We start from the raw sequence: 18,383 nt of genomic DNA, 5'->3' as shown, positions 1-18,383 counted from the left end.
ACTCTTTAAAATAAAAAATGGTTCAAAAATAAAATCAACACTCTACAATAAATAAGGGTTCAAAAATAATATCAACACTCTTTAAAATAAAAAATGGTTCAAAAATAAAATCAACACTCTACAATAAATAAGGGTTCAAAAATAATATCAACACTCTACAATAAAAAAAATGGTTTAAAAATAAAATCAACACTCTACAATAAATAAGGGTTCAAAAATAATATCAGCACTCTACAATAAAAAGTCTTTTTGAACCATTAAGAAAACTATTCTAGTTTTTGATGGTAGAATAATTTTATAACATGATGTAAAGCTCAAAAAAGTTGATTTTGCATAATTTTCTCTCCTAGTAAGCTCATTTGAAATTTAAGGACTAATGTTATGCAGCAAGAAAATCCTTGAATTTCTGCCTTGGGAAGTTTGCTTGTACTCCCTGTGCATCTTCTTAACATTATTGGCTTCCTGTAAGAACAGAAATTAGGCAGGATATTAATTTTTATTTTTCAAAATTCAACAGTTTTTGGACACCTTGTAAACACGCTCTTCATCATATTCTGAGAACTTTCACCCTGATGGATCACAGTCAGGTTGTAAGTAGAGCCTGAAAATGCAAACAGCAACCAGACAAATTCATTTAAAGTCAAACCATTCTTCTGCAGCTGATCAAAAGCTGAAGACAATAACTCTATAAAACTCTAAAAACCTGGTTTTAATGTTGTTTTCTCTCAGGGATTCATCCTGACACACTGGCCTGATGGCAGCCTGGAGACCCTGCAGCAGGGATCCTGCTCAGCCGAATCCCTTCACCTGTGCAGTGATCCCTGGGTCGTTTTACATTTTGAAGGTCAGCTCATTAACTGTTTAATTTCCAGCAGAGCAAAAGGATTTTAATCACATCCGTATTTTCCAGCAGTAAAAATATTATCTTTTGAACAAATCTTTGTTGTTAGGCCTGTGTTTATGTCATTGGGAGCTACAATCACTGTCTTTAAAGGACTAATTAAAGCATTAAATGTATTCTGTTGTTTTTAAATTAATGCTATTTAGCTACTGTGGCTGATAAATTCACGTTCTCCCTGTCTGGCAGTCATGGGCACTTGCCCAGGGTGGCATTGGTAAGAAGGGCGTATGCGGCAGATAAAAAATAAATAAATAAAAAACATAGCACATGACTCAAACTGCACTGCTGGAGACGTTTCTTTCCACTGTGGCCTCATACTTGTTCACTTTCAGATTATTGATAAATGTCCAGTTCAGTCGACTTGTCTGTGTTCATACTGGTTTAATAAACTGAGCTGACTAAACTGTATCATAATGATCAAATACTGTATGTCATTGAATTTCACGATGTTTGAATGATTTGTTGTGAATTGACGCTTTATAAATTAGCAGAAATTCATTTCCTTATGGGATATTGTTTGGTTTTTTATTTATTTACAAACATGGACCAGTATTTTTCTTAAACTGAGGTTTTCTGTTGCTTCCCAGTTCCTTCTTTGCATGTCACAGGGAACATCTAAGCACACTTATTCTCTCTCTAGAAGTTTTTCTGCTGATCTCTACATAAACATTGTTGGGCCGGTCTTTTCCTCCTCGCCTTCCTCCCTCACAGACACACCTGTAGTTACGGGCACATCAACACACTCTTTCCTTCCTTCTCCCCCACTTTCTCTCTTCCTTGCCTTTTCACACACACACACACACACACACCTGGTCTCTCCCACCTTTCTGCCAGAGTGTGAGTCTCTTTATGAGAAGCCTGCCTGTCGCCCAACTGTGAGGCCCTTTTAATTAGAGCCCTGCTGTTAAGCACAGACCAACTCCAGTGGTCCAATCCACTCCTCATCACCTCTTTCCTGCAGCCTACACACTCTGTCTCACACACGCACCAGCACTGAGCCCCTCTATTCTTTGATTGTCCGTCAAGCATGGTTTCATTGAACAAAAACGGAATCCAAAAAATCTAATTGAGCAAGAAGAGGCACAAAAACAACCTTCGGCATGCTTTTAAGCCATTATTCCTGGTGCCACATGTTGATTATTTTACTTTTATTCGCTTACATATACATTTTCTTCTGGGAAAAGTGGAAGTATGTGCATGTGAAATATGTGCTAAGATAATAACAAGCTCTGAAAATATGCAGCTGGAGTATTATCAGGGAGGTGATAAGTGAGAATGGCAACAAGCTTACTCCACTGTACCGCCGTGGAGAAAATATTCCTGGAACTCAAGCTGTTTCAGCTTACTCTGCATTCCTTCATTTCCCTTTTCCAGCAAGGACAAACCTCTTGGATAAAAAAAAAACCAACAGAATCTCAGACTCAGTGAATCTCCTCTTCACGCATCCTGCTGCCGTGATGAAAGAGCTATTGTGCTGGGTGGCCTCCTGAATAAGCTGCTTTCATGAGGAGCCTCCACAATCAGGGTAAGATGATTAGAAACAATGGCAGGTGGGCTGATGCTATGTTGAATCAACTCTGCTTTCCGGAGTTTTATTTCCCAAAGCTGCTGCTGCTGCTGCTGCTGCGGTCTGTGTGTGTCACTCGCTTCCTTGCAGAAAAATGGGGGATTACGCCCTTAAAACATGGACATAAATCAGTCTTTGGGTGACAGACAGGACAGCTGTGGTGTAGCGAGATGGCCAATAAACCCTCTGAGGTCTGCAGATTTGGAGGAACCCTGAGAACTTCTTCCATCTGTGGCGACTTGTCTTCAGCTTGATGTGGAAAGACAGATTGTTTAGGACCATGGGGACTACAGGGTGGAGGAAGAGGATGAAGAAGGAGGAGGAAAAGGGCTGCAGCTGTTGTTTTGTGTAGTTTAGTGGTCTGCTGCGGTTTGCCAGAAATCACAACAGAGCTGGAGTGGTACAGCCACTGTTGCCAGATTGAAGTGATAAATGAATGGACAGATTGCTGCATAGATTGATACAGAGGTTCTTCTGCGGTTTGTTCTGCAAATGTTGCTTCGCTGAGTGTCTTCCGGCCTGTATCGACCCTTCCTCTGCTGCGGGAGAAGCTGACATCCAGCTCCTGCCAAGCGGCCCCCCTTCAGCTCGCAGGGCAAGAGTTTTTATTGTGATTGTTTTTAAAGATTTTTTTTTCTCAGTTTCTGCCCAACGCAGCACACATTTCAGGAAAGCAGGGAAGGAAAATAAAAGGACGTGGTGGGGAAAGAAAAGGAAAGAGAAGTTGAAATTGAAGATATTTTGCTGAAGGACATTCACAGAGGCAGCTTTTAACACCCTCCTCTCCTTCTCTTCCTTTGCCCTCCATCCCTCCTTAAACACACTTCTCCCTTTTCTGCTCTTTAAATATTGAGAATCACTGTGAGTTCCCCTGCCCTCCTCCTTTTGAAGCTGCTGCCCCTTCAACAGCTCAGCAGAGAAGTGCACTTGGAGCTGAAAGGCTCAGTATATGGCAACAGCAAAAATTCCCCCCATGCAAGGCCTTCTCGCCCCCTCCAAGCCTTCACCCCCAGGCCTCCATAAACTGGTCTGATCTTTGTTGGGTCCCAGGCTGCACCTTTTTCCCAGATCTCCATGTTCTCCGTCTGCAGGCCAAACTCTCCCTCTGGGCTGGATTTAGCTGCTCATTTCTCCTCTTGCAGGGCGGTGAGTTTCCAGCCAACACACAGCAATACCCAAATGACTCGAGTCACAGATCTTTGCCTTCTACTAATAAAAGCATATTGTTTTCAGTCCCCAGTTTGCATTATTTACTTTAAACACATTTCTGATTTATTTCATCTTTTTATAATGCTTTGGTTTGAACATTGCTGTTGTTAACTCTCCAGGTTTGTTTGTGATAGCATTATGTCACCATTCATGTTTTTTAAAGCTAACACTTTTAAACCGTTAGATAAATATCAATCTGTTTCTTCTGTTACATGTCTGGTAAATTTGTTCTGCTTGTTTCTTTTATGCTCGCCATTTTTTGTTCCTTTAGCTGCTGCAGCCTGAGCAGGTGTATAGGAGGAGCCGGCACAGCATTTCCTGTTTAAATGGGTGTATGATGTCACTGCCGTCATCACTGGGTACAACCAAATGGAGGGTTTTATTTTTTTTTTTATTGTATTTAGATTTTATTTTTTTTTTTAAGTTTTCTTTTTGAGAAGCCCAGTATTAAATGTTTTAGTTTGTAAACCATTAAGTTGTGTAGATGAGTTTGTAAATTAGATTAATAATTTTATTCCTGTTTCTTTTTTTAGATGTTGTTGTGTGTTTGCCCTGTTGGTGCAGTCTAATTCAGTGCAGGTGTGTTTCCAGTTCTGTGTAAAACCAGGAAGATTTTGGCTACTGGGATGTAAGATGTCAGAAAACCAACATGGCAGAGAAACTCTCACTACACCACCTCACAGTCCTATCTGTATTTTTCCACTATCTGTGTGTACATTGCACAAGTGGGAATTACAAACAATTATTTGTTTAGTGAAAGCACACCAATTTATGAAAATCTTAATTTTTTTTGCACTATGATGAGGAGATTTTTGGCTCTATCATAATTAGAGTATTTTGCAAAACTGCTATGGAAACATGTTTTTTGCATCACACAAGCCTACTACTGGCAGACAAGGATGATGGCCTGTTTTTAATGACTTCTCATGTGAACAAACTTATTCACATGTAATTTTAATTGTGTTTCTTGTTTAAACACAACTAGTGCTCTGCAAAGGTTTTCATGTTCCTTGAAGTTTTTCAAAAGCAAATTCCCTCAAACTTGATGGTATTTTGATGTGATTTTATTGTTTTACACTAACAGAATATACAAATCATCCTGAACACCATTCCCACCTTGGCACATGGTGGTGGCAGCATCATGCAGTTGAGATGCTTTTCTTTAGAAAAAACAGAAAAGCCAGTCAGTTGACATTGGGCCAGTCCTGGAAAACCTGTTAGAGATGGGAGAAAGACCCTTAACATACTGCCAGAGCTGCTGTGGAATGATTTAGATCAAAACAATTCATGTCTTAGAACAGCCTAGTCAAAGCCCAGATATAAATCCAACTAAGAAACTGTGACAAAACCTAAAAACCAATGTACACTCTCCATGTTTTCATGTTTAAAGCTGATAGACATACCCCAGTTGATGCTTCAACAAACTATCAACTCAGGGAGGATAAATACAAATTATAAGCCACACTTTTCAGATTTTATGTGTAAAAATGTTTGAAAACTATCTATAGTTTCTGCACCATTTTCCGTTGGTGTGCCATGTAACCCCCAGCGACATGAGGCCCCTGGTGTGCACTGCGGAGCGCTGTAACTGTTTGCTCACTAGTTGAGTGCAGAAGTCTGTGATGTGGGCAGCTGGTGCCTGATTTCCAAAATGGCTGAAAAGACAGCCACTAAAATCTGCATTCCTTCATGTAAATGGACTCTCTAAAAAGAAAACAGTAAATAGCAGCTAAACAAAGCCGAAGCTGTAAAAGTTTCCAGTTGGACTGAACATGGTTTCCTGCGTTGCTCTCATGTCCAGTGAGCCCCAAACAGAAAGAAAGTGCAATAGACTCAGATCTTAGGAGTGTTTCTGCCCACTTTATGAGACCAGCTTTTTGAGTGTTTTAATGAGGAGGCCATGGATGGGTGGTAAGGCAGGGAAGATGAGAGATTAGAAAAGATTGAGAAGGACTAAAGGACGGGCGGTTGGAGAGGAGTCGTCAGGTTTTAATACCCGCTTTTCACTTCAGGTCTAATTACTGGTGAAGAGGGGGTGGGGGGCCAAACCACATGTAACTGCTCCCTTTAATTTTTCACTTCTTCTCTTCTGGATCTATATATGTTTTGCTGCAGCTCCCTTTTTGATCAAAACACTGGTTTGTTTCTCTTTCTTCAGTTTTACAGCATCCAGAAATAAAATCAATCCTTTTGCTTTCCAGGATATTTTTGCAAGCAAATCTTTATTTGTTGAACAAAGTTTTGACGCCGGCGTGCAGGTCCATTCCTGTCTTGTTGTTCAAGAAAAAAAAAAGAATTGTATTTTGAGCCCCGAGTGCCATGGCAAGAGATTGGCAGTTTGCAGTGAGCTGATAAAGTCACCATCTGCGTTGGTGTGTGTGTGTGTGTGTGTGTGTGTGGGTGTGTGTGTGTGTGTGTGTGTGTGTGCAAAGGAAAGGGGTGGAAGCTGAAAACCTCAGGAATGTGTTTTCGATAACAAGTTCCCCGAGCGCACTAGGCTTCTGATGTTTTACTGTGTTGTCTTTGTGAGTGTGAGTGTGAGCGTGTGTGTGTGAGTATCCGCAGGGAGAGGGAGGGCTTTACAGCTTTCTTGTTACAATTACAATCGGTCATGAGTGTATTGTTGCATTTCAGATGTAAATTGTGATTGAAAACTCCAGCTCTCTCTGAAAAATGTGAGCGCAGAGCTGATTAGTTAGCAGTTCTTTGTTGTTTTTTGGGCAGCACAAACTGACACTCCTACCTGTGCAGCACCATTCCAGGTCATTGCTCATGCCTCGTGTGCAGCGGTGCAGCATCGTGCAGCAGCAGAGCCGTCGCTAAGTTGTGCGTCCTCCTCTCCACGGGCCGCCTCATTAAACTTCCAGTCAAACAGTTAAAAACTCTTCTGCCGCTCGGTCCCTACAGTCAGCAGCAGAGGACCAAATTAGATTCAGCCTGTCCACTGGGTTTGAAGCCAGACGGAAGGATGGCGTTTGCCAAATCTAAGCTAAGCAGCGCTGCGTGGCTGCAGGTGGCGCTTTCTGAGCCTTCACGCTAACCTCACACACCAGCGTGACCCAGACTGAGCTGAGTTAGATTTGTTTTTCTCCATCTTCTTCTGACTCGGAGAGCATTCCTGACCAGATCAAAAAAAATCATTTGGAGGCTGCTGGTTCTCTTATGTTGTTTTTCTGTTTTTTCTTAGATGTTCTAGATACACCAGTCATACATACCATTATGACTACCTGCCTGATGATTGGTCAGCTCCAATCCAAAGTCCAATGGATTTTGTGGATGGCACAAAACCCATTGGACTCAAAAGTTCTGCTTCGGTGCCAGATAGGGCTGCAACTAACAATTTCTTAAGTAATCAATGATTATTCTGACAATTAATTGGATCAAAACATTGGCACATTCTGCTGATTTTTCATTTAAGCTTATTTTATACACTATTAGAAATACATTACAAGTTGCAAAAACACAAATAAAATAAAGCTTAAATGCAAAATATATTTTTCTACAGTTTTGGCTTAAAAACAGCTCAGAGTGTGTTGATCTTTTAGCAAATGACCTTTTTTAGAATCTCATTTGGTCACAGTTAGTATTTTTTGCAGTGTGGACAAGCTGTAAAAAATATTCTTTGAGTTTTGCTTCAAAGTTTCAGAGTGTTTTATTCATTTCCAAACCAAAGATGCTCTTTGACTGTCAAACACTTACCTCCCATGGTGCTTGACTCCAGAATAAAGTGTTTGTTTTTCCTTCAGTCAGAGGAAAATGAAGCCACTGTGAGCTCAGATTTAAGGCAGCCGGAGTGAAAAAAAAGGAAAACTTTTATTCATGTAATTTATCTTCTCCTTTTGCCTGTAAAGCCTGCATGTGGATGTGAGACATGCATTAATGAAACACCTAAAGATATCATTTGATAATCTCCAAATGCTGTTTCAGAGAGAGATGTGATAAACACTGCGCTGATGCAGATAGTGTGGCATTGTTTTGTGTTGTACTACTGTACCCATTCTGTCACAAACCCAGCTGGAGACAGAGGCTGCCGAAACACGCAGGGGACGACGCTCAGCAATGACGACTGACAGCATTCCTCCAGATTAACATGCACACACACACACACGCACACACACGTGTTTGGTGAACATGCTTTGAACTCGGCGTGTCCCACACTGATCGTTGGTGAGCACATGCGGGCTCATTTGTTAGCATTTGAGCGTGAAGCCGAGACGCGTTGTTTGTTCACCAAGACCAATCAGTAACTATGCAAGCATCTTCTGCCGTTGGAGCCGGTTTATCACCAAATGCATTAAAGTCAAACTTTTCCGCAGACACAGCGCACGACTCAGCAGCCATATTTCTCCCACTCTGACACATACACATATACATATACGGCCCTGCAGTCCACAGGGGAAACATAGTGTAATTGATTTCTGAAACTCACAAGGACACTTGCACTGTCTCTTAGTATAAGTCATGTCTCCTGCAAAAGCAACTTTACAGGCCTGCGGAGGAATCTATTCTCAACCAGAAGACAGGTTCATAATGCCCATATTTCAACCTCAGCACATCCTGAAAAGAATGTTACTGAATAGGCGTTCCACACAGATGAGCTGCTCTCTGCCTGCTGCTTGATCTTGGCAACAAGGAACGAGTGAAAGGAGGTTCTCTTTTCACCCAAAAAAGAAAAAAAATGCATATTTTACCTCAATAACTGAGCATGAAAAGCAAAGCAAATACAGAGCACGCACCTTGATGGGGGGAGGGGAGGGGAGGGCGCGTTTTCACCTCTGTTCTCGGTTAATGAGCAGATCGAACCCTGAATAGCCTGCAGTTCTGTCGAACTGTATCAATGACGCCCCGCTGTCCCGCTTCACCTGTCCAATTTTACTGAGCCACAGGCTGGCAGCAGCAGGAGAGCTTGGAAACAGAAAGATGGTGAGAGAAAAAAAAATAAAGCGTATTAGATGGTATATTATTGTTTGACTATGAGCTTTCTTTAATTGTTTTTTTTTTTGTTCTCTCTTGGTTTTGCACACAGATGCATAGCAATAAATCAGAGTTTTATCAAAAGTAGATGATTTCAGTGATTTAATGTAAATGTTGGCCTGGGTGGGCATTCATCAAATCGTTTATCATTTATTGTAAAAATTTCATAAGAATTTAGATTTTTCATTGTTAGAAGTTTTAGTTATTGATGGTAAAAAAAAAAAAAACCCTGGCATTTTATTTTTGCTATTTTCCCCACTATTACTTTCCTGAGAGCATTAATACATATCAATACATTTGAAAATGCATTTTCTGCCATTTTGATCTGCTATATATCAGTGACAGCAGATAACATGGTTTAAATCTTCATTGATCATGAAAACATCATGATGAATCTCAAGCAGCAGCAATTCTCCAGACGCTGCTCCTTTGGTTTCTAAATGATGAAAAATGTATTTTCTTACTTTGTGGACTGTTGAGCAGCAATTCAGTATTTTTTTTCAGGTTAGGTAAGGCACTTTGAGACATCTCTAGTTTATAAGAAATGTGAGAGCTCTAGCACAAGTCCTGGATCCGTCTGTATGTTTAAACTCTGAGTCCAGCAGCAGTCCACACCTGGTGAATCTCTTTTATGTTACTGAATGAGTTTTGCTTCAAAATACTTTAAAGGTTGCCGTCACCGCCTGTTACTTGTGCACCTTTCTCTGGCACACATTTTCCTTCCACTTAACTTTCCATTGACATCTGTGAACAGCTAGCTTCTTTAGCAACGGCCTGTTGACTGCCTGCTGGATAACTTCCAAATCGCTTGCATGACATTTCTGGATTAAAAACGCTTTTTATTGTTTTTATGTTATATTCAGATTTTCAGTGAAAGTGAATTTTGGGTTTATATTATCTCTAAAATGAATCATAATAAACAGAAGTGAACATGTGAAATAGGTCACTTTGATATGGCATGTTTCTGAATAGAATTTGCTTGAATAAATAAGATTTTTTGATTCACCCAGTGTTCAAGATTTAATTCTAACATTATAGAGAATTTCTTTCAGCCTCCCTAAGGATGGAGTCACCACAAATTATTGAATTTACGGCCCCAAAACATTACATCACATTTCAACATACACACAGTAACAGCCAACAATGCTAAACAACAGCAGCCAGCTGTAATTGCTCATGCGCCTAACAAAATGAGCTGGGTAATGAACAGAAATGGAGGCAAACATCAAGTTTATTTGGTCTATCAACAGCATGGCCGCATGACTGCCTCAGACCTGCAGGCCAGAAACACACAGCATGGCATTGCTTGAATTTCTTCCTTATCTCGCCATGTTCTCACACAGGAGAAAAAACCACCAACAACACGTTTACAGTAGAGTTAAAATGATTCTAATCATAATATTCTGACCTTTTTCCCCTTCCTCATGATGAGCTATTGATCATTCTGTGACTGCAGGTGCCCCACTATACAGCAGAAAATAAATTGCAGCACATTCAGTGTATTTCCTGCGGTCATAGAGAACAGGCTATAACATCCTGCTCTGCTTCCCAACAGCAGATATTATCTGTCACAGATAAAGGCACATTGTTATTTTCAGCCAAGAGGATTCCCAAAGCCCTTTGTTCCTTTATTTTAAATGTTGTTTGTTCATTCTTATTAAAAGATATTTAAGATAAAATGTCAAGTTGATGGTATTGTAACGACTTGATCTGATCCCTCTATACGTTTAGAGTTAGCCTCATTCAGTTAAACAATTAGGATGCATATAATTATAAATTTAGAGAATTAGTAAACATAGAGGACTGAAACTGTCTGACCCAAAAATTAAAACTTTTTTATTAAATGCTGAAACAAATACTAAAGAGAAAATAGATACATTTGCTTCTTTTTTACTTTTTCTCACATATTTTGCTATTTTTTCATATCTTTTTCTTTTTTAAACATATTTTTACATTAGCTTTTGAGTTTTTCCATTTTCTCCCTGCTTTTTGAATAAAGCACAATACACTTATTTCGACAAGATTTAATTGTTCTGCATGTTACATTTTAGTGTGTTATCAAGCTAAATTAAAAGAGTTGAAAACTAATCAGTTTTATACATCATGTGGCTTAAAATATATTTTTACATCTCCTTTTTTATTGGTCTTCAGGCTTGTAGGGCCTTATACTTTATATACACTTTTATGTCTGAGGATGAGAAAATGTAAATTATCATCAAAGTTCAAAGGTAAGCCTAAGGCAGCCAAGAACACCTGAAAATTAACAAGGAGTAAAAATGCTACAAGTGGAACTTTATGTTATACAAAATGATAGAACTGATAGAAAGCTCTCCAGCTCCAGTGTGAGTCCACAATGTAATGATTTACAAGGATAGTAAGGAAAAATGTTGTCTGAGGGCTTGGATACTTAGAAAACCGGCACCCTATTGAAAAATTAAAAGTACTTGTGGTAAAATCAATTTATATCTGTAATTCAGCAGTGTCATAAATGCATGCCTATGATAAAAATTGTAATTTAAAAACCAACGTTTTAGCAGCATTCAGGAAAATATTGTAATATGTACTGAGGAACAAACACATTATTGCTCTGTAAATATGCAATAATTCTGTTGCACATCACTGCAATTAATCTGTGCAATGTGAACTGAGTTTTTGAAATTTTTACTCAAATCAGACACGTTCATGACTAAGTACACAAAGGCATTTTAAATAAAGTTTCTGTTGTTGCTGAGACTAAAACATTTTCTAGACCAACAAAATGAAAATCATTCAACCCAAAGAGTCAAGAAACTGTTCTGCATTTTTTTAGAAGGTAAACATTTGAGACAGTTTTCGGGTCAACAATATATTTTTCTTTTCTACTTTGTTTCCATAAACACTGCATTTTTAATTTGTTCCAATTCAAAATAACATTATTTAGCATTTAGCTAAATAATGTTAGCATTTAGCAGTGCTGCAACAGTCTTATCTGTTGCAGCATTCCATAAAAGTGATCAAAACCTCTTGTATCTCTACAATTAATAGTTTCTTGGCATGACTTTATTCATGTGTCATGCAATAACTTTTTATGTTTTCCACAGACCTCCACTGGCCTTCCTCCCTACAAGCAGGGAAGCTATGATCTGTAATCCAGGACCTGACCTGATTGCTGCTCTTCGTTGCAACTGGACCCCGATGGTCAACTCTACATGATGTGGGGCCCATTGGCACTCACTCAGCTCTACGACTATTATTAGCTAAGTTAGCGCCGCCTCTCACAACAGCTGCTGCTGCCCTACAGCCGGCCATAGCTCCCACTGAGGCACAAATTCAAGTCATCTCGCCGTGGAAAGCACCACAAGCATTGCCACGATGTGCAGAATTCACACGGCCACACTGATCAGCATGGCTCAGATAAGCACAGGACGTCTGGCTCCTCTCTGCTGCCTTCAGGTTGAGGCGCTGCGTCACAATCAGACGCAATTTTCTTAAAGTGGGCTTCATGGAGTTCAAGTTTGTCCTTGTGCATCTTCGTCTCGCCGCATCACTGTTATGGCAGGCCAACAAAGGCTTTTATGCGGCACTGAGCTGCACAACAAAAGCTACACAAACATGGCGATAGCTTTCTGTTGACGAGGGGGAAAAAAAGACAGTGGAAAGCAGAGAAAAGGCCAAGTCTGAGGATGGAAGGGAAAGACAATTATAGCAGCATGATGCTGTTTTTGGATTGTGTTTGAGGAGGAGAACATGTTGAATAAAGGGAAAGACACAGTGATTAGCTACACCTAAGAGAAACGAGAAGACCGACAGTCTAAAAGGAATCCAACATGGAGAGAAAGGAAGAGAAGGAGAGGATGTGTGACCTGCGTCGAGACGGCGGACGGAGGGAAATGAGATGTTGTGTCACTTTGCGAATAAGATTGCATCAACCAAGAGCTGAGATTTAGGATCTGTTATCTACAGAGGGAGGAGAAAACTGAAGATGAAACCACATTCTTAGCTTTTTTTCTTCCTCCAGAGTGAAAAACAAGAGAATGGAGCCGACAGCTGTCACCTAACAACATCACCACACTCCCTTATCTGAACAAACAAGCTGAATGGGAATGCCCCAGTTTACTTGTAATTTCTATCCATGTTGAAAATCCCATAATTTATCCACGAGGGTCACACTTGATCAAAGCTGGATTGTGCGTTGCACGTTTCGGCTCCAACCAGTGACAGATTTATTAAGCATTCAGGAAGTCTTCATCCATCTTCCTCTTTATTGCTCACTTCCTCTTTTTATTTTGTCTCCTGCTTCTTCTCCTCCTGTCGCTCTTATTTTGGTGGTTGTGGTTTCCTCTCAAAAGGCAGGTTGTTAGGATCTGCAGCGAGGGGATTGTGATGTGCAACAGAAATAAATGCTCTCCTGGGAACGATTGCTCTTTTTCACATATGCTTATAGACTCCTTCCTTATCTGGGGAGAAACTGAGATGTGTCCAACAGAATGGCGCAGTAGAGATTTACCTACTACGTAATAATTCAAAATCCTCAGAAATCACTTTGTAACCTATTCCAGACTGATATAGTTCACTTTGTTTCCTGTCTGTTCTTTACGGAGTCCCCTAGGGGACATGGAGGATTTCTTTTTCTTTTTCTTTTGCATTACCTGACAAAAGTATTGTATTCCTTTTTGCACCAAAGTATTAAGAATACATAAACACGCTTTCACTGAGGCTCTTTAAATGTGTATATATTTGCAATTTTAAACTGACATTTGTGTCTGTATACAAAACAGACCTGGGTGTATTTGCTCATTTATTGCGAAACTTATTATGATGGAATGCAACACTTTTGCGAGGTAGCGCAAAAGAACATTTTTCCCCCATGTGTCCTAAGGGGCTCCGTAGTTCTTGAATTTCCATGTATCTGTGTTTTATTTACATCATTTGGTCGACTTCATGCTGTCACACAGGTTCTATAAGTCATTTTAGATTAAGGTCTGGCAATAATCGTAACTGGATGTGACTAGATTAACTGAGGTCAATCACAGTTAATTCATTATGTCTGTTATGTTTGATCATCTGAAACATTTATGGCAGAAAAGCTAAAAGCAGAACGTATGTGTAATGGTGGATTCATCCTTCAGTGTTTTTGATTCTTTCTGTGAAACTTCAGACCCCGCCACAGTATCAATGCCTCTCTGGGCAGATTCAATCAATGAGAATCCTCTGCCTCTTTCCTTTTGTCACTCTTCCTTCGCAGCGCTTTCTTTTTTCTGTGATCGGTTTTTATCCTCCTCCTCTCAGGTTTTATCTCTCACAAACACTCATTTCTTTCCCCGCCATGGGTTAGCGAGCACGCTCACACAGGCAGGTAAACAAATGCGGAGCGGATCCTCGCTGTTAACAATTCGAGACAGACGCGGCGTCAGCTGGACTTCTCTGAGCTGTAATGACACCAGCGAGCGCTCCGCAAGGAGGAGGATGAGGAGGGTGTGGAACTTGTTTATCTCCGGCCACTTTTAAGTTTCCCTTCCTGTGATTTTTACGTGTGTTGTGCAGGTTAAAGGTAGGAGTCCAGACGGGAGGTTTTCCCATCTCAGCCGTCTGTCATAAGTAGCTCCAGCTGTCCTCCTCGCCATGTCTCAGGCGCCAACAGGTATTTTCGTCACCAGATTGCCAAACCATTGGACCATCTACTCTACAACACCCAAGGTGACCTTTAGCAAAATACAGAACGGTGTACGGCGGAGAGGAAAGGGTTATTGGAAACACTGCAGAGCTGGAATGTAGCACCAGCTGAATGAATTGTGATAGATATTTTTTTCCTCATGCCACCTTTTATTGTTCAGAAATAATCCAACAGAAACTATAACCTTTTTTCTGCAGCATAGTCTCATTTGTGAAGAACTGAAACAACAACAAAATCCATACTATTCTCTCTCTTTCTTTTTTTTTTTTTAAGAGTCTAGGATTCACTTCAATTTTTGGAAACTGAATAAATTAATTTATGTTCCCAGATGCAACATTTCTACCTTTTTCAGGTATAGACCTGCAAAACAATTCTCTCACCTCATAAAATTGTTAAAAATAAGTGCTTACCAGTGTAAAAATATAAGAAAATAATGGCAAGATTCTAGGAATAGAAAAAGTATTCACACCCCTTGAACATCTTTACATTTTAGTTTATTCTATTGTGATTTCACGATAGACCCAAACAAAGAAAATGCACAACTGTAAAGGAAAATAAATGTTCTATGATCTTCAAAGTCTGACATATATTTGTGTTCAGCCAAGTTATCCTGGGACATGGTGGTAGCAGCATCATACTGTGGGGTCAAAGTTGATGTGAAGATGGATAGAGCTAAACAGAGACTGTAAAAACAATTGAGATTGGAAAGGAGGTGCAGCTTCCATCTGGAAAATGATTCTAAAAATGCATTGATCAAAGCATATGCATGCATTGGAATGGCCTAGTCAAAGTCAAGATGTATATCCAATAGAATCTATGATAAGACTGGAGTTTCATCGATGTTTTTTCATGTAATCTGACAGTTCATGTTCCTTAAACTTAATGTTTATGAGTGACATACTTTAATTTGACCTACAAAATAAAATAAAAAATACCAACAAAATAAATAAATTGAAATTTGTGTTTGTATTCCAACACCAGTGCTCACCGTGTGCAGGGAAGTCGTTTGGTTTTCCTGTGAGCCTGCATCTGTTTAATTGCTCCAAGCCCTGCAGCTAAAAGCATTAGTTATTACTGCAGTTTGTGTTTCTGTAAGCTTAATAAAACGAGAGGTAAAATGAAGTCGGAACAGAGCGATTTGGGTTGATTAAAATCTCTGACAGATGGCTGAGATGTTCATCAGTGCTGCCAACAGATTTCTGCCGCCCAGAGTTGTGTGAAACACCAAATCTGCTGCTTGCTGATTGAATCTTTACGAACGCAGCATAATGATTTGTCTCTTAAAGGTTATTATCACTGTTTTTATATAAACAAATAGAGTATGTATGAGTGTGTTATTTAACTGTCAACCCAGTCTTGCATTGAATGTGTAGTAAAATCGTCTCAGACTAAGAATAGTCCTTCTACATCTCTTCCGTGTGGTTAATTTCTCTCAGTGAGAGGCCTGAGGCTGCGTCTCGACACAGTCAGGCACATATGTTGCATCCTGTCTTAATGACTGAAGCATTTGTATTGTTTCTTCAATAATGGCATCAAAAACAAGGCGTGCACAGAGCAAGTTAAAGCTTCTTATTGAATTTTGCTTTACAGACTACAAAGTAAACCCTGTGGGGTTAGCGAACTTTGCCCAGCATGAGCTACCTTTGCTTTTATTTCTTTCTCATTAGTTTTGCTCTCACCCTCCAGATCTTCGTGTTGCTTTCAGTGATCTGTAGATAAACAATCTCCAGTCACTAACAAATGCAACAGAAGGTTGTTCTGAGCGATTTGGGCCTCTGTCATGCTGGTGAAACAAGCGACACGCTCACTGGCCACTTTATTAGGTACACAAGTTCACAAATACTGAATCAGCCAATCACATGATGTGATGATGTTGGCTTCAAAGTGAGCATCGGACTGAACAGGAAAGGTGATTAAATTGACTTTAAAGTTGGTAGATCACCAAAATGTATATTTAAATAGATATAATGATATATTGAAATGTTTCACCTAATACAATGTAAACACTCAAAATAAAATTTATGTTTATGAAAAATTGCATAATTTCTTCAATTGATATGAAGGGAATAAAAATGTACGTATCTCATGCAAGTGTTTACATCCGTCGCTGCCATGACATTGCGTTACAAGCTTATTCACAAATTTTAATTTAATTTCTTATTTAATGGAAGCACCACAAATGCAAAATTGTGCTTTTTCTACGAGGACTTGCACTCATTTGTAATGGAAACGCAGCTACAGATGAAACAAATCTGCAGCAGCTGCATGAAACTTTTAATTTGGACAAAGAACTATTGAATCTGTGCCACCAAGAATTAAAACACTTCTGGAGGTAAAACGGGCTCCAACCTGTTTCTAGTAAGGTGTATCTAATAAAGTGGCTGTTGATGTTGCAATGAATGATAGGTGTGTACTTTCTCTTTATTCTCTGTGTATGTTTTAGTTTCTAGAGAGGCATTTATTTAATTTCTGCTCCACTCCCACCTTCCTCAAGATGTAAATGACCTAGATTCTGCCAGCACGTTTTCCCCACAGTCCCCAAACTCACAAGTCAGAAGAAAGAATGAGCGATGTTGTTCTTGTTTGTATATCAGAGGCTGTTCGCCTCCTTCACAGCCACAGGCATTATCAGAACTGAACCATACCTCATCATCACCGGCTCCCGCTCACTTCCTCTGCCTGCAGCCCCCGAGGCGAGCCGCAACAAGCTTCGGGGCCCCTGCCGAGGAGCCCGATTGTCTCCATCAGCATACTTTGAGTCGAAAACCCAGGGCGCTCTCTCCGAGCTCATTGTGACTGTGCTAACAGCCTCTCCTCAAAAGAGGTTGAACGCATGTTCATTAATTATCTGAATCCTTGTTAATTGGATTAATTGTTGAATAGAAACCGTGTTATTAAAAATGACGAAAACACAAGGGCAGGGGGAGCAAAAGGGGGGATTAATATTGTTTCTGTTTACTCTCAGGCTGTCAGAACAGAAGGAGACGGCACACACACACACACACACACACACACACGTTTAGGAGTGCGCTGCCACATCACTCCAACTCTCTATCATTATTTCACACAAATCTTAACGTTTACACACAAACTGCATGCAACCAACCTCAGAAGAATGAGCGAGAGTCAAGGTGCAAATTACCATGCACACCATCAGCGATAAGAACTAAACCCATTTTCAAAGCTCAAAATAAATGCCAGATTCTTTTTGATGCTGGAGGACTGTGACTTTTCCAACGCTTACAGTCAAACAGGAAGGATGGAAGAAAGGGAAACGTGAAGTCAAAACCGTGAACAACTTAGCTATCTCCAAGCCACATGTTAAACTTGGTTTCTTATTGCTGTGGTCTATCTGCAAAGTCTTATCCGCTAAAATCACTTATCAGTGTTTGACTTCAAGGGATGCTTCATCATCCCTGCTTTAAGATGGCGCGCTGATACCGCAGACCGTCTGGATGATGGGGCCCATTTCATGTGGCCTGAGTAATTGGTGGTGGTGGAAATAAATTCAGCTGTCTGTCATTTCCTGGCATTGTTGATTTTGAGCCAGATAGTAAATTCTTGACACTTTGACTACTTGCTTTTTAATTATAACTAATAAAATGTAGAACAAATATCTTTGGGCTGAAAAGGACTGACACCCAGCAGCCAGTTTCACTGAATTCACTCAGTGATGCTTAATTTTAATTGCGTTCAATAGCAGTTTTGATTCAAAATGTTTTGCCTTCTTTTCGTATGTGTCAGAACAGTCAGCATCCAAAAGCAGTGCAGGAGCCACGAAGGTGACTGGATGTTGTCCTTCAGCGACTTTTTATTCTGTTTCATACAAAAGTATTAACATCCATTGAACTGCTCCACAATTTGTCACATTTTTTTCAAATTTGATTGTGTTGAATTGGAATTTTATATGATTGATTTACAAAAACAAAGCATAATAGTGAAGTAGAAGGAAAATCTTCTGGCTTTTGAATTTGAAATCTTTTTTTTATTTTTTTTTTTTAGAAATAAAGCTCAAAAGTTTGTTAGTTTCCAGAAGAACCAATCACTTTCAAAAGTCATCTATCTAGAAAAGTAGTCAT

At 39.8% G+C, this 18,383-nt stretch overlaps 1 long non-coding RNA gene across 1 annotated transcript; it reads left to right on the top strand.

The window, feature by feature from the left end:
* Positions 1-2,321: 2,321 nt before the first annotated feature.
* Positions 2,322-14,990, top strand: LOC106947200 (uncharacterized). Its single transcript, XR_001424942.1, has 2 exons — positions 2,322-2,426; positions 14,175-14,990. It is a non-coding gene; the product is annotated as an uncharacterized LOC106947200 (long non-coding RNA).
* The last annotated feature ends 3,393 nt before the right edge of the window (positions 14,991-18,383 follow it).

The sequence above is a fragment of the Poecilia latipinna genome, unplaced genomic scaffold (genome assembly GCF_001443285.1).
Source record: "Poecilia latipinna isolate Pla-1442-1.1 unplaced genomic scaffold, P_latipinna-1.0 Scaffold228, whole genome shotgun sequence".
Taxonomy (NCBI): Eukaryota; Metazoa; Chordata; class Actinopteri; order Cyprinodontiformes; family Poeciliidae; genus Poecilia; species Poecilia latipinna.
This window is presented reverse-complemented; position numbering and strand designations above follow the sequence as displayed.